Raw genomic sequence first — 14,267 nt, 5'->3', positions numbered from 1 at the left:
AGAACAGTTTTTCCCAAACTTCCCAGTTGAAAATAATCACCTGAGGCATTTTTAAAAAACAAATAAACAAACAAAAATACAAACAAACAGTTCTTGGGCCCTCTGAGCCAGTTTAAAATTATTTACATATATGTAAAAGAGGGCTCATATATTCCCTTGCATATCTGATTCAATAAGCTTGAGGGAAAGACCAGGAATTTCACTTTTAGGGGGTTTCTCATATGATCCTTTTCAACAGATAAGTCTAGGAAGCACTGGAATAGGAGGTGATCTCCCAGGTCTCTTCCAACTTTAACAGATTACTCTTCAGACAATCCTGATGGCTTTTCTCAGAGGTCTCGGTTGATAATTCCATCAACTCTCTTCTTTAACCTCTAGCGCTTCTTTAACCCGTTCAGCAGTTCCTCATGCACTAACTTCTTCAATGCCTCAAACTTTCACTTAAATCTTTAATTATATACATTTTTTATAATTTATTTATTATTTATTTTATTTTTGGCTGCATTGGGTCTTTGTTGCTGCGCGCGGGCTTTCTCTAGTTGCAGCAAGCAGGGGCTACTCTTCGTTGTGATACGTGGGCTTCTCATTGCGGTGGCTTCTCTTGTTGAAGAGCACGGGCTCTAGGCACGCAGGCTTCAGTAGTTGTGGCACATGGGCTCAGTAGTTATGGTTCGTGGGCTCTAGAGTGCAGGCTCAGTAGTTGTGGCGCACAGGCTTAGTTGCTCCACGGCATATGGAAGCTTCCCAGACCAGGGATCGAACCCATGTCCCCTGCATTGGCAGGCAGATTCTTAACCACTGCGCCACTAAGGAAGTCCCTTTAATTATATTTTAGTGTTTCAAAAATTTTCATGCCTACTGAGACTATGGTGGATTCCTTAAGAGGAGGGACTACATTTTATATACTTCTGTTGATTCTTCATTTGTATTCACACAATACTTTGCGCTCAGAGGAATGAGGTTTTGTTTCTAATTTAATTTTCCCTTTAAATATTAATATCTCACTGCATTGGTAAAGAATATATCTTTTCATTCCATATACCAAGAAGCACGATTCGGGAACCCTAGTTTTAGTCTATCTGGTGCAGCTGTTAGGTACTCATATAACCCCCTAATCCTTTATAAAAACTTAATCGGACAGCTGCCTTGATAATATGCAGTTTCAATAACAGCCTCTGTTGAGGAATATAATATCCCATTGTAGTAAGTTTCACAGATTAATGATGTTTCTCTGCAAAAAAAAAAAAAAAAGTCTAATGGACAGGCTTTCTCTGAACTGGGAATCAAGCTACAAGCTGAAAAAACATCAGCTTTAATTTCTACTGTGAGATGGAAGTGTATTCTTTGGTTTAGCAACTATTGGTATCTTTGTTATATTAATGGCTTAATTAGACTGTTTCAGGGTGGTAGAACAGCTCTTTAAAGGACTTTCAACAAGGACTCTATTGTTAAAGCAAAACAGCTCTTTCATTTGAGCCATTAAAATCATAGGGGGAAAAATGAAAAATACCCCAGCAGCATATTTTTTAGTTCAGCTGTGACTTCTCCAGCACATCGCCAAAAATCCTCTGCAAGGCAGTTCTTGTTTATACAGCAGTTTGATCTGGATCCTTGTAAAATTAACATAGGTTGACAAATTAAATTTAACACCACCACCCTCCAGGATGTTGTAAATGTAAAGGAGACTAAACTAAACATTGGGAATGTTATTGTAATAGGGCAGTGTGAAGTCAGACCCAATAAAACATAAAAATCTTGCTTAGGAATATAATTTAGTACAAAGAGTATCAACAGTTGACATTAATTATTTTTTATACTTACTGACATCATCTTTCATACATCACTAAATCAGATGTGTTTGTTTCCCCACAGATTGTTTTTTACTAGAATTTACCAGCAACATCTATTGGGTTCTTAAGTTAAGCAGTTCAGTGTATTTGTACTAGCACAGTTTAAAATCTTCAAGAATTTATAAAATAAGCATCTTACACTGTTTGTGGTTGATTGCATTAGACCATTCAGCCTCTCTGAATTTATCCTCAGAATGGATTTTTTAAAATGAAAGAAACTCACAGGTAATCTGCAACTTAAGTTCCAATAGAATTTAACAGGGAAGACTCCTCAGCCTTGTCCAGGTTTATTTAGAAGTACAAATAAATAGACACTAAAATTTTAAATGAGAAACTTATGTTTAAAGTCTGACTTTGAAAGAAGTAGAAAGTACATATTATGTAAATATAATTAATCCAACATAAATATCCTGATTTGCAAACTGCTCAGTTTAATGAGAGCAATGAGGTAACAATAAAGAGGAGCATGGAAGCCTGCTCTGGTAGAGCCACAGAAGGTCACCAAGTGAACTGGACTTTCCCGATGTTTGCCTGCCCTGCTTCCTATGTCAGGGAATTTCTGTAAGGAGACCCAGGCCCCAAGGGCCAGAGGTTTCCTTCTCTAGATCACAGGCAGCTCAGGCTATCAGCTACATCTGCCTAAGACTTTGAGTCTTCACTGAGGCATGCAAATGTCCAGGGCCTTTAGAGATTATGTTCGGTGCCTCTGATGGAAGGTAGAGTCCAGGTGCGGCTGGTGGAACTGTAGCGGGCTTGTGTGGTGACAACACCAGTATCAGCATCTTGAACAGACTGTCCTGGGGTGCCATCTTGGCTCTGTTTTGCCCCCTCTGTTTCCTCCCTGTGCTTCTCTCCAGCCTTCCTAGCCTTTCTGTGAACTATCTGACATACTTCCAATAAATTCCTTTTCTGCTTAGAGCTTCAGAGTTACTGTCTGTTTGTGGCACCAAGAACCCTGACTATAGGACCAGAAGCTCCAGTGTGTCCATGTGCCCGTAGGTGATCAGGCTCTGGAGGCTGTGAATCTCACAAGAAACCGAGATTAGTGTGACTAGTATTATTTAGATAAACTCTTCCTCACTCCAAATGAGATTTGAGATTACACAGAAAGATGCAATCTAAGAAGATTAAAAAATTAGAGGGAAAGAGGAGGAAGTAAAAATAAAGATATTGGCATGTAAGTCATATTGCTAAATGCATTACTTTATAAGGACAAATGGAACTTGTGGGCAAATGAGAACACTCAGTTCAACTGGTCCTCACATTCTCTTCCCTGCTGGAGGGGTTACCTGGGGACCCAAAAGAGTCAGAAGCTTCCGTGGGGAGGGCGATGGATATGGAATCTAAGCAATGGAAACTCAGCCACCTTCAGGGATGGGTCACCAAATAATGGTCCCTAGGCTCCTCTGCCCTGGCATTGCTGTGGCTGATGAGTTCTTGCTTTTGGCTCTGCAGTGTTCTTTAAGTCTTTTCTTTTAAAATCTAAGTATATTTGGAAGAGATAATACATTAAGTCATTTACTTTAGCAAAATGTCAGTCATTCATGCACTATCATCACAATCCTGCTGTATTCATATATTATATTTTTTTAAAAATTTTTTATATGTAAATACCTACAATACCTTTGTTCTAAATAACATACATGAATGTAAGAGCTTGCTATACTCCAGCTCTTTAATATTCATGGAAATAAACTCATAGTAGTAAAATGATTAAACATCATTGTCTTACATGATGCAGAAAGTTTATCAAGTGAACTAGGGTTTTGCCCTTGTTTAAAAAATTGTGCATAGAAGTTAACATTTCAGAGTCTGTATCTACCAGAAAGTGTCCAGATTTATAGTTTGGTAGGGTATAGAATTCCAGCTCTAACCCTGATTTATAGTTTGGTAGGGTATAGAATTCCAGCTCTAACCCTGATTTATAGTTTGGTTGGGTATAGAATTCCGGGTTGAAATCATGTCTCCTCAGAACTTTGAAGGAGTTTCTCCAACATCTTTGAATATCATACAGTGATTTTTTTTTTTTTTTTGTAAAAATGCAAAGGAGTTTTTTAAATTTATTTTTTTTAATTGAATTTTATTTTATTTATTTTTATACAGCAGGTTCTTATTAGTCATCAATTTTATACACATCAATGTATACATGTCAACCCCAATTGCCAAAATCATCACACCCCCACCCCCACCCCCCCGCTGCTTTCCCCCCTTGGTGTCCATACATTTGTTCTCTACATCTGTGTCTCAATTTCTGCCCGTGCATAGCAACAAAGACCCAACGCAGCCAAAAATAAATAAATAAATGAACAAAATTAAAAAAAAAAAAAAAGTGGTTGCAACAATTCACACTTCCACCATTGCAGTGTGTGAATGTGCCTGTCTCCCACGCTCTCTGACACCCGGTGTTACCCAATTTTTGCCAATCTTATAAAATGGAAATGTTATCTCACTGTTTAAATTTACTTTTATTTCTTTTTTGGTGTGGCTAAACAGCTCTTCATATGATTATAGGTCATTTGCCTTTCTTCTTTTGTGAATTGCCAATTCATTTTCTGCCCAACTTTCAACTGGAGTATTCCCTAGAGCAGGTATGGATCTGCAAATACTCTTTAAGGATAGTCATATTTTGCCTGTTATTTATGTTGCAAATATACTTCCCTGGGTCACTGTTTCTATTTTTACCTTTGCATATAATATTTGTAAAAGAAGTTTTAAGTATTTATGTAATCAAATCTACTCTAATTAGCTTTTACTTACATTCTTTATTTCAGTGGATGAAAGAATGAAACCAACATGAAAGTTGGTCCATCAGAAGTTTGATTTATAATCTGAGTTTCTAAAAGAATCCGACAACTCAACAATCTCTTGGCCCAACTTCAGGAAACAGGCCAATTGTTTAAGGTGGTAAAAGTTTTCACTTACATACTAAATATTTACCTAAGCCAACTTAAGAAGGATTTCCAACCAGGCTAGGGTGAAAGCTACTAAGCTTGCCCTTCCGGCTTGTATCCTGCTTAAAATGTGTGGTATTCAAGTCGGAGTTGGATTTGGATGTTAATGGAGGCTGTTGGGCTGGGTGCCAGGTGGGTCATCCCTATTCTTTAACCCTGAGCTTGCTAAATGGTGCCTGCTTGCTGAAGTCAGAACCCTCACTGCCATTTCTACAGTGCTTGGCTCTTTGTTCTTCCTAAAAGTTTCTCCCAGGATAAATGAAGTTCAAATCATAACTGAGTAGAGCTCAGATTTATAACACTACTGTTCACCAGGCAAAAGTCCCCAGGGTTTGCGAGAACACGTGGGGCCTGGACCGCACAGAATGATTCTAAGTTAAGGCTCCAGGTTCAAGAGCTGAGAATTAGGTACAGGCTCTGATTCAGGGTAAAGTTCGAGTTCTTATCTTTTAATTAGAAGGCTCCCTCTGGACCCTCTTACCTTCCTTCTCTGTGCAATCAGAACTTGCTCAGCCATGCCTACTACAACTGTCTCCACTCCTGTACTTTCTCTTCTTTAAGATATTCAGACAAATTCCGGAAAGGAGGCAGCTTTCTCTTCAAAGTCTGAATTCTTAAAAAAGAAGGATGCAAATTCTAATTCCTTTTCTTTAAAACACCACTTGGACCTCAACTCCTCTGAAAGTCTTCCTGAGCAGCTATCTAGAACTTTTCTGTGTTGTGTTCAGTTGCCACTGTCCTTACAGCTTCACACCATGCTGCCTTGGCTCCTTCACTAGTTCATCTGCTCTACGAGATGCTGGTCTTCTCTGGGCAGAACTGTGAGCTACTCATCTCTGTATCTGTAGTGCTTAGCACAGTGTCAAGTGTACATTAGGCACTCCATAAATGTCTTTTTATTGGATCTATGGTAGAACAATGGAAAATATTTGATTCCAACATGCCATTATGACCTTGGCTTGGGTCAAGTGGGAACTCATAGCTTCTGAGATAAGTGCATGTGAAAATAGTAGTATCCCAGTTGGAGGTGTATCAGATAGTGGTTTAAAGGAGAAATATTGTGACCCTCCTCTCTGGAGAACAGCCAAAGATTATGACATAATCAGAGTGCCTGTCTGTAGAAGAAAAAAATATGTCTGGAGAGTGGGCTAAGCATACATGTAGCCAAATAATGCTCAGGCCACTGTATCAATCTATCAGTTTACTTGAATTTCATTAGTTAATCTTACTTATAAGATCATGTAAAATAAGATGGTAATGGGATATAAACTTTAGCATGCCAAGAGTTACTTGAAGACATCTGAAGTCCAGTATTATTAACTGATCCTGACATTCATTTAGATATCTCAAAAAAGTTTTTACATGACAAAAGTTCTTGTAGTTTGCCTTTTCTAAAAATGATCAAAATGTGCTGTAGCAATTTTAAAGAAGGGGGTGTACTATCAATGGAAGTCTTTAAGGCCCATGATTTGGACAGACATTTGCTAATTAATTCCAGAAATTAAGCAAGTATCTAGATTTCGTGGAACCCACACCCAGAAATAGACCAGACAAAAGATTTGTCTTTTCACAAAATTAATCTAATGCCTTTCTCATATTAAAATTCTTTCCATACATTGTACACACACACACACACACACACACACACACAAAACGTGTAAATTATTTTTGTTCCACTGCAATTACAGTAAAACACTTGGTGCCTACAAATGCCTGAAGATTTATGGCATGAAAGTCTCCTCTGTTCAAAATGTTGCCTTTTCCCTTTCAGGTAATGCACAGTGAAAAACAGTATTATCAGGAACAGTCCCTGCATCTTCTGGAAAGTCTCTGCTGGCTACGCCCTTCCTTACCTTCACTGTCTAGCAGACTCTCAGGCACAGATGGGATACTCATGGGGTAGAATGAGGACTAGAGGTAAGTGTATATGTGGCCACATGGCTTTTTGAAAGTAGGAAAACAGAGTTCCATATTGCCTCATGCTCTGAAACACTTTTCCTCCTGCTAGAAAACTGGCAGGGCTAGAGAATCTAGTTCAATATTAGGAATTCAGTTCAATTCAAGAAGCAAGGTGTGCTCACTGACCCTGTAAAAAAAGCTATGAAGGCGCCAACTGGTGTTTGGCCACTTGGTCATTAACATTAGAGAATACATGACATTGTCCCATATTTCAGCACCTTGCCTGTTTTATTTATTTATTTTTAACTTGATGGGAGTACATTGAGGTCTACATTGAGCCAAAATTTGACACTGATAATGATTGTTGGAACCATAGGCCATTTTGATTCTCTGGCCTCACTAAAAGGTAGTTCATGGTTGAATCATAAGTCTATTCTGTTCCTAACCTGCCTTAGCTGAATGTATATGGTGGGCAACCCAAGGGTGACTTTCCGTGGTTTGTTTTGTGGCTTCTAGAAAGTAAGTGTAGCCAGTATGTAGACTATCAGGTAAGCATTATTTATTGTGTTACACACCCCTCTCCCCAAAAGACTACCTAAGAAGTCAATTAGATATTAGGAATAGAATCAAAACTGAGAAATGTGAATACTCAGTAAGATTTTTGCTGAGTACAATAGAAAGTCACTTGAGGATGCTGTCAGGAAATTGGTCTATTCTGACTGAATTCAAGTCATTCCCTCATCACCTGGAAAATTGCCAGATAACCCTTAGTGATTATAATTAATGTTGTCTTTCCCTCTCTAATCTTTAAAAAGGAACAAAAATGAGCAGCAAGATGATGCAGTCTCTGACTGCTACTGAAACATCAGACCACTGATGCCCAATTTCTTTGAGTGCTTTTCTTGTTGGACCAGAGGTTCTTTGCCATTACCTATGAGACTGGTTCTTCAGGGCCTTAGAGCTCCCTGGGCATGGTCTGTGGCGATGAAATGAACTGGTGTGTGCCAGGATGCTACACATTTTCTTTATGAGAACTTCCCGTCATGCCTTGGCGCTTGGTGCAATTAGCAGTTTCCTTTGAACAGTACTGCCCTGGGCAGCTTTCTCTCATACAATGTCACAGTGAGCAACGTTATTCTTTCCTTTTTATAGGAAAAGGAGAGCAGAGTAAACTAACCTGAGGTTAAAAATAAAAATATCAGTGCTTGGAATGGAACGTCATAATTCTGTCAGTCATCCTGATGATCATTCATCTCTGCAGAATATAAGAGCGAAGTGAGAGCCTCTCTAAAGAAAATTGCCCTTTCAGTTTGGGGCCTCGGGGAAGATCTTTGATGCATTCTTCTTCCTCGTTATGCCTTCTCTTCATTACAAATAGCCTTTCATGAAGCTTACAAGAAGGGACATGAGCACAGGCACTCAGTCAGCAACGGGTGAGCAACCCTGGGCAGGCAGCTGAGGTGGGGTAGGAAGGGGCAGGAGGTCAGAGATGCACCATTCCCTCCGCACCACAGTGAATACTTCTAGTTTGCTAGTCATCCCTGGACATTCCAAAGTCTTTTTTTTTTTTTTTTTAATAAATCACTTTTTTTCTACTCAATTTACAGTCAATTACTAATTTATTATCACCAAGGAATATTTATTGAGAACTCGTAATCATCAGAGTACTCTACAAATAATTAGAAGTGTATTTATACACACAAAGAGACCCAAACATGGGACTCTAAGGAGGTTGTGGTTTGGCTCGCTTGATAAATGTAAGACCTCTAAGATTATTTAATCCTGTTTCAAAAATAGCACCTACCATGTTTCTGGGAAAGAGTGGGTGACTATTGCAGAAGTGAAGATGACCTGTTAACAAATGTTTGTGGTTCTTCACAGGAAGGATGCAGATGGTAAAGAGTTGAAACTGAGTCACCAGCAAGAACTTTAGAAACCGGCACCAAGGCGCAGAGCAAGACGCTGGTGAGGTCAGGATCGGGATGCCTACACTGGGCTACGTTTTATGTTCTATTTGTTGGATTGCAAGTTACCAACACAACTACATTCTATAATAATACCTCTTCTCAGGGGCACTTCCATTTTCCAAAGAGATGAATTTTGGTAGAGGTCAGGTTTGGGAAAGGTTAGCCATTGGTTCTTGCCTATATTCGGGATTCCTGTCTAGGAAGCAGAGCTCAGTGTTGTGGAATACATATGTTTGAACTTGAGGTTGCATCTCCTTTGAATTGAGACAAGGGTTTTCCTTTGGTCAGAGAGAAGCCTGCTTTCTGCAACATCTCTGGTCGGCCTTTGGGTTTTCTCTCTTCTTGCTACCTGCTCACAAACTAACCCCAAGTTTCCAGCTGCTTACCTTGTGAAATCTAATGAGAGCACCACAGAGCAGGTCCCATGGATGACAGCCGTCATTATGCAGAAATAAACAAGAGCTCCAGCTGAATGCACCATATAAGGCTTATTTTAAGAAATGAATCCTTGAAAACATCAGCCCAGCGATGATAAAAAAGAATTCTGCCTAGTTAGAGTTCTTTGCAGGAAAGGTTTTTGATATTGCTTTGGCTTTAGGGGAAAAAAAAAACCACGCTGGACTTTATGGGGGTTACCTAAGTGCACAGTGAAACTGCAAATTCTAACTGTTTGAATCCTGTCCTCCAAATACAGAGGTCTTATGTGAAAACAATCTCATTTTCCTTTTGCTTTCTGGGAAGCCCTCCAAGGCATGGTGAATTGCCAGCTTTTGTGACCTTTAGTTTCTTAGCTGCTCCCAAGGGAATCTTGACCTTGGAACTGTAGAAAGGAGGGAAATAATTTTCAAGCTGGTGCAGGGCAGAGGCAGAAGTTTCGTTCTGTTTTCTCATTGCCCAAAGCTTATAGGTTCTCCAGCACCAATATCCTTAGAGCCTCTGAGGTCACAGAAATGAGGACAAAAGTTGTGATGAAGATGTGTATTAACCCCAAGGCAAGGACACGGACAACAAGACTGCCACATGGGATGGAGACTCAGGTGACCAACCAAGTGCAGTTCCCAGTAAAGCATTAGGAGTAAAAAAATTAGTCCCCACCCAGATTCACAGCTGATACAGGGCTTTCTGACTCCTCATAGCATTTTAGGACTGAAATGGAATTCATAGGGCACAAGAATTCCTCCTGTAACTTTAGTTGGCTTCTATAGGTATTGGGACTACATCTAGGATGGATTCTCAACCTCCTTAGGTTTCCTACTATTTGGCAACTGCTTGACTCGTGAGACATTCATCTGGTTACAGAGTTAACCAACAGAGGACTTGTGTATATCAAGAGACACCACGGGGGCTCTGTAAGCCCTACTCACATACACTGTCCCCCAGGAATGGAATAGATTAGGGGACAGTGATTTGTTACCACTGATTTCTCCAAGCAAGAATTTCTTTGACATCTTACTTTGCTCGTGGGCACGTGGGTTTAAAAGTTTTTGCCTTTGAGGCAGATTTTATTAAGTAACAATTAGTGTCTTCATTTCCAGTACTCAATGAAAATCTAATTAGAGTAACAACATTACCATACTGACCTGATAGAATCCCAGCCCAAAGCAGTCACTATCTGAGTGGATCTCTGTAGCCTGAGAACAGACTGTGTAGTCATTCGGCACTTTTAATTTCTGAAAATAGCTGTGTGTCCCATTCTTACCATTTTTAAGCCTTAGGAATCCAGAGAACTGTTTGTGTATTAGAAAAAAAGAGCAAAGAATTTGGAGTCCCAAACCCTCTAGGACGTGCCAGCTGAGTGATATTGAGGACACACCTTGAATGAGTCTCAGGTTCCTTATTTCAAAGGCTATCATCAGAAAATGACACTTCTCTTACAGGGCTCTTATGAAGATTAAATAAAACCATACTGGAAAGTTTTGACATACTTAGCTTTCTCAAAGACAGAAATTTGCAGAACTAAACATCAAAAAAATCCTGGTATAATGCATAAAAAATTTGTTTGTATGTCACATTAAAATCAAACAAACTAAACAATGTTTGTGAACCAGGAGAGAAAAACAATTTTCTCTTACAGTTTCAGAAAGGGATAAATGTGCTAACCTGTGGGCAATTGTTTGTGTGTGTGCGTGTGTGTGTTTTGTGGTTACTTTCCTGGAGGAGAGGAAAACCACTGTGATATAGATTTTTATACCTGTATAGGATCAAGGATACCATGGGGGTGGTGGTGTCATAAATATATACTCTGAGGATCCAAGCAAATAATTTAGAAAGGACTCCTTAGTCTTTTACACTTAAAATACAAATAGTATAGATACTGTTGGGTGAGTATTTTTCCCGGAGTGTAGAGAACATGGGCTTTGGAGTCAGATAGGCTCCAACACGAATTTCACCTCATCTCACTAGCTCTGTGACTTGAGCAAGTATTGTAAATTTCTTATAGGGATTAAATGAAAAAGAAATGAGGACAAAAAAGCAATAGTTCAATTCCTGGTCCTAAGAAGCACTGGATAAAAGTGAAATGTTGTTATTCGTCCTTATATTTCAGCTTCAACTTTTCTCTTTATCCTAATGCTAACAAAACATTTTTTTATCCTGTTTATCCTAAGTTAACAAAAATGATAGCATTTGAGTAGAGTTCATGCGGGGCCAGCTGTATAAAAAAGGGCACTCAGTGGACTTGGTGATGCAATCCTTGTTTGTAATGCCTTTGCTATCACACTCAGGTATGTATGAGGTGGGTCAGTAAAAATGAAGAAACTCTTTGTTCAAAGTTGTTTAGCCAACCACATTTCATGATGGCATTCCTTTATCTTGATCTTATAAATGCTCAGGAATTGTGGCTGCTTTGGAATGTCTGCCAGACAACTAGTGGAATTTTTAGGATGTATCTGAAAAATAGTGCAAGCGTCTTTCTGTCCAAATCCATTGGATTTAGATGAGTGGATATTAGCTGAGGTGAAGTGAAACAGTAATTAAATTCTTCAGTTTTCGGAGAAAGATTAAGATGGTGTCATTTTTCCCTGGAAATTGTGCAGATGTTGTATTTTAGTTGAGGCTCATGAATCTCTGGAAGGGAATGGGGCAGAGATCTAGCCTGAGAATTGCCTGGGTTTCCTTAGGAAATATTCGGGACTGGGAAGACCCCAGTGACTGCCACCACTAGAGCTGGGAACGCTTCCCTTTGTTCCTCACCCACTCCTCCCCTTTCTCCCCTCAAAGAAGGTCCAGTCTAGTCAATGCTGGCCTTTTGGTTATAGTGGTACCCAACTGGCCCAGGGCATGGCACATCCAAGGGCCAGTGGAGAACCACTGACTTTGTTAGTCAGCCTTGCTTTCCTCAGTGACATTCCCACCCACGACCCAATTTAAGCTCCTGCATGTGCTTAATTCCATGGCCACTTGGGAAAACCAATGGGTTGGGAATGAGGCAGAAATGAGTAGAATCCTGGCTCAGCCTCTGACTGAGTGAACTTGGGCAAATTAGTTACCTTCTGAGTTCTAACTTCCTTACATGTAAAAGGAATAATACTGTCTATCTAGTCTAGTCAATCTCAAGAATAATCTCCCTCCACCTAACATCCAATATGCATGAAGAGGGAAGAAAAGCTGGGTATGCGTTCAAGGGGCCACCAGAGTTTTGGCCTCGAGCCAGATGCTGCACAGAAAGGATAGGTAAGACCTAGTGTGGGACAGACAGCCTACAGGACTGTGGGTAAATCTGGCCAATGCATTTGAATGCACTGACACCCTTCCCCCTCTTCAAAACCACCTCCATCGTTATCTCCAAGAATTCTCTGGCAACCGGCCAGATACACACTTACCATTTTACTGAGCTTAATATTGTCACAGAAATCTATCAGTTTCTCATAATTCTTCACCACATTCCTGGGAATTAGCCCCAGATTCATCGAAAATCACACATGGGGTTTGTGCCTGGGCTGCACTCTCAGTGGTCTCAACTCCTGCCTCTAGTTAACTGCTGGAGCCACTTAAAATTTCCAGCCACAAACCTCACCAGAGGGGAGTCACTTCAGTTCCATAAATGATTGACAAAAATAGTGTCAAACATTGGGACTTCCCTGGTGGCACAGTGGTTAAGAATCTGCCTGCCAATGCAGGGGACATGGGTTCGAGCCCTGGTCCGGGAAGATCGCACATGCCACTGAGCAACTAAGCCCGTGTGCCACTACTGAGCCTGTGCTCTAGAGCCCACAAGCCACAACTACTGAGCCCATGTGCCACAACTACTGAAGCCTGCACACCTAGAGCCCGTGCTCCGCAACAAGAGAAGCCACCGCAATGAGAAGCCCATGCACCACAACGAAGAGTAGCCCCCTCTCTTTGCAACTAGAGAAAGCCCTCGTGCAGAAACAAAGACCCAACACAGCCCCCCCAAAAAATAGTGTCAAACATTACCAGGTCAGATACATGGCCCAGCCCCTTCCCTAAAGGGAGTTCAGAAAAATAGGGCCTCCCTACCACCAGGCTTCTAATAATTATAAAAAACAGGAACCACTGCACAGACCTGACAGACATATGCTGTGACAATATGACAATGTTTCTAGAGGCGTTACATTCAGGCCTAAAGAAGAGTGGATCATGTTCACTAAGAATAACATATTTCTGGAATGTGTAGACTTGGAGGGGAAAATTCCATGTTTTTTGAGGATTATGTAACAACCTCAATCCCCCCCTAGAATAATAACATTCTAGAGCTAGTCTATTTCTTCCCTATAGACTTCCAGCAGCAGGAGAAGTTTCTCCAAAGTCATGAGCTCTTATGCCTGAGGTGGTATCAGATACCCAGTTTGTGTGTGAATCTTGTTCATATTTATTATCGAGCTGGGAGGGACCCTGTGGCATTTACTACTCTGGGCAGGGTAAAAATGTACTCTGGTCTGGAGAGAATACCGGCTATAGCTTCAGAGAAATGTATCTTCTAAGTTGCCTTGTGTCCATTCTTTAGAGCGAATCAGGCAAGGGCTTTAGGGCTACCAAGGTAGCCTTTCCAAAGGTAGGAAAGAGCCTGGCATCAGTAAATGATTGACCTGCTGCCTGGGGTGATAAGCTTAGGTAAATAGGCTTGATTCTGCTCCAGCAATTTCAAGACTTTCAACTCCCTAGGTTCCAAAGCAGAAAAATGCACATGGCTTCTGGGGATATCCTGTCTTTTGAGGTTTACAGCCTCTTCATGGACTGTGCGTTCCTCAGAATAATTGCAAACTGTCCTCTTTGGTGTATCTTGAAAGTGAAAAGAATTCATGCAAACGAAATTCTGGAACAAAGCCATGTTTGCAGAGCCACGACCGATAGAAGAATTTCAACAAATCACAAATAGGATTTTTTATAATGAAAGATTTTTCTAAAACTTTTGAAATATGTAGAAGAACAGCAGCAATTTTCAAAGAAGAGAGGAGCTGGAAGAAAAATACAACCCACTTTCAGAACACGTTGGAGGACAAATGATTTGATTTGCCCGACATACACCCACATCGACCACACCTCCTTCAGATGAACATCATCCGAGACATGATGGCTGCAAGGTTGGGTCAAGTGCTTACTTTGTGATCTCCAGAGAAGGGCCTGTGACCAGACAGATC

At 40.4% G+C, this 14,267-nt stretch overlaps 1 protein-coding gene and 1 long non-coding RNA gene across 20 annotated transcripts in view; one reads left to right on the top strand and one right to left on the bottom strand.

Annotated features, from left to right (window-relative positions):
* LOC309630061 overlaps positions 1–14,267 on the top strand; it is an 83,360-nt gene that overhangs the window by 60,047 nt on the left and 9,046 nt on the right. For 2 of the 7 annotated variants that reach the window (XR_014245393.1, XR_014245394.1), the window contains 2 exons: positions 4,622–4,751; positions 6,573–8,794. This is a non-coding gene — a long non-coding RNA (uncharacterized lncRNA). Of the gene's footprint in view, positions 1–4,621; positions 4,752–6,572; positions 8,795–13,791 lie in introns of those variants that run through there. The other 5 variants (XR_014245389.1, XR_014245390.1, XR_014245391.1 and 2 more) reach the window with 5 other exon arrangements.
* PHLDB2 (pleckstrin homology like domain family B member 2) overlaps positions 1–14,267 on the bottom strand; it is a 229,574-nt gene that overhangs the window by 214,808 nt on the left and 499 nt on the right. The window lies entirely within an intron of this gene.

Source organism: Balaenoptera borealis (genome assembly GCF_965194805.1).
Source record: "Balaenoptera borealis genome assembly, chromosome: 5".
NCBI lineage: Eukaryota > Metazoa > Chordata > Mammalia > Artiodactyla > Balaenopteridae > Balaenoptera > Balaenoptera borealis.
Note: the sequence above shows the minus strand (reverse complement) of the source record. Positions and strands in the feature narration are given on the sequence as shown.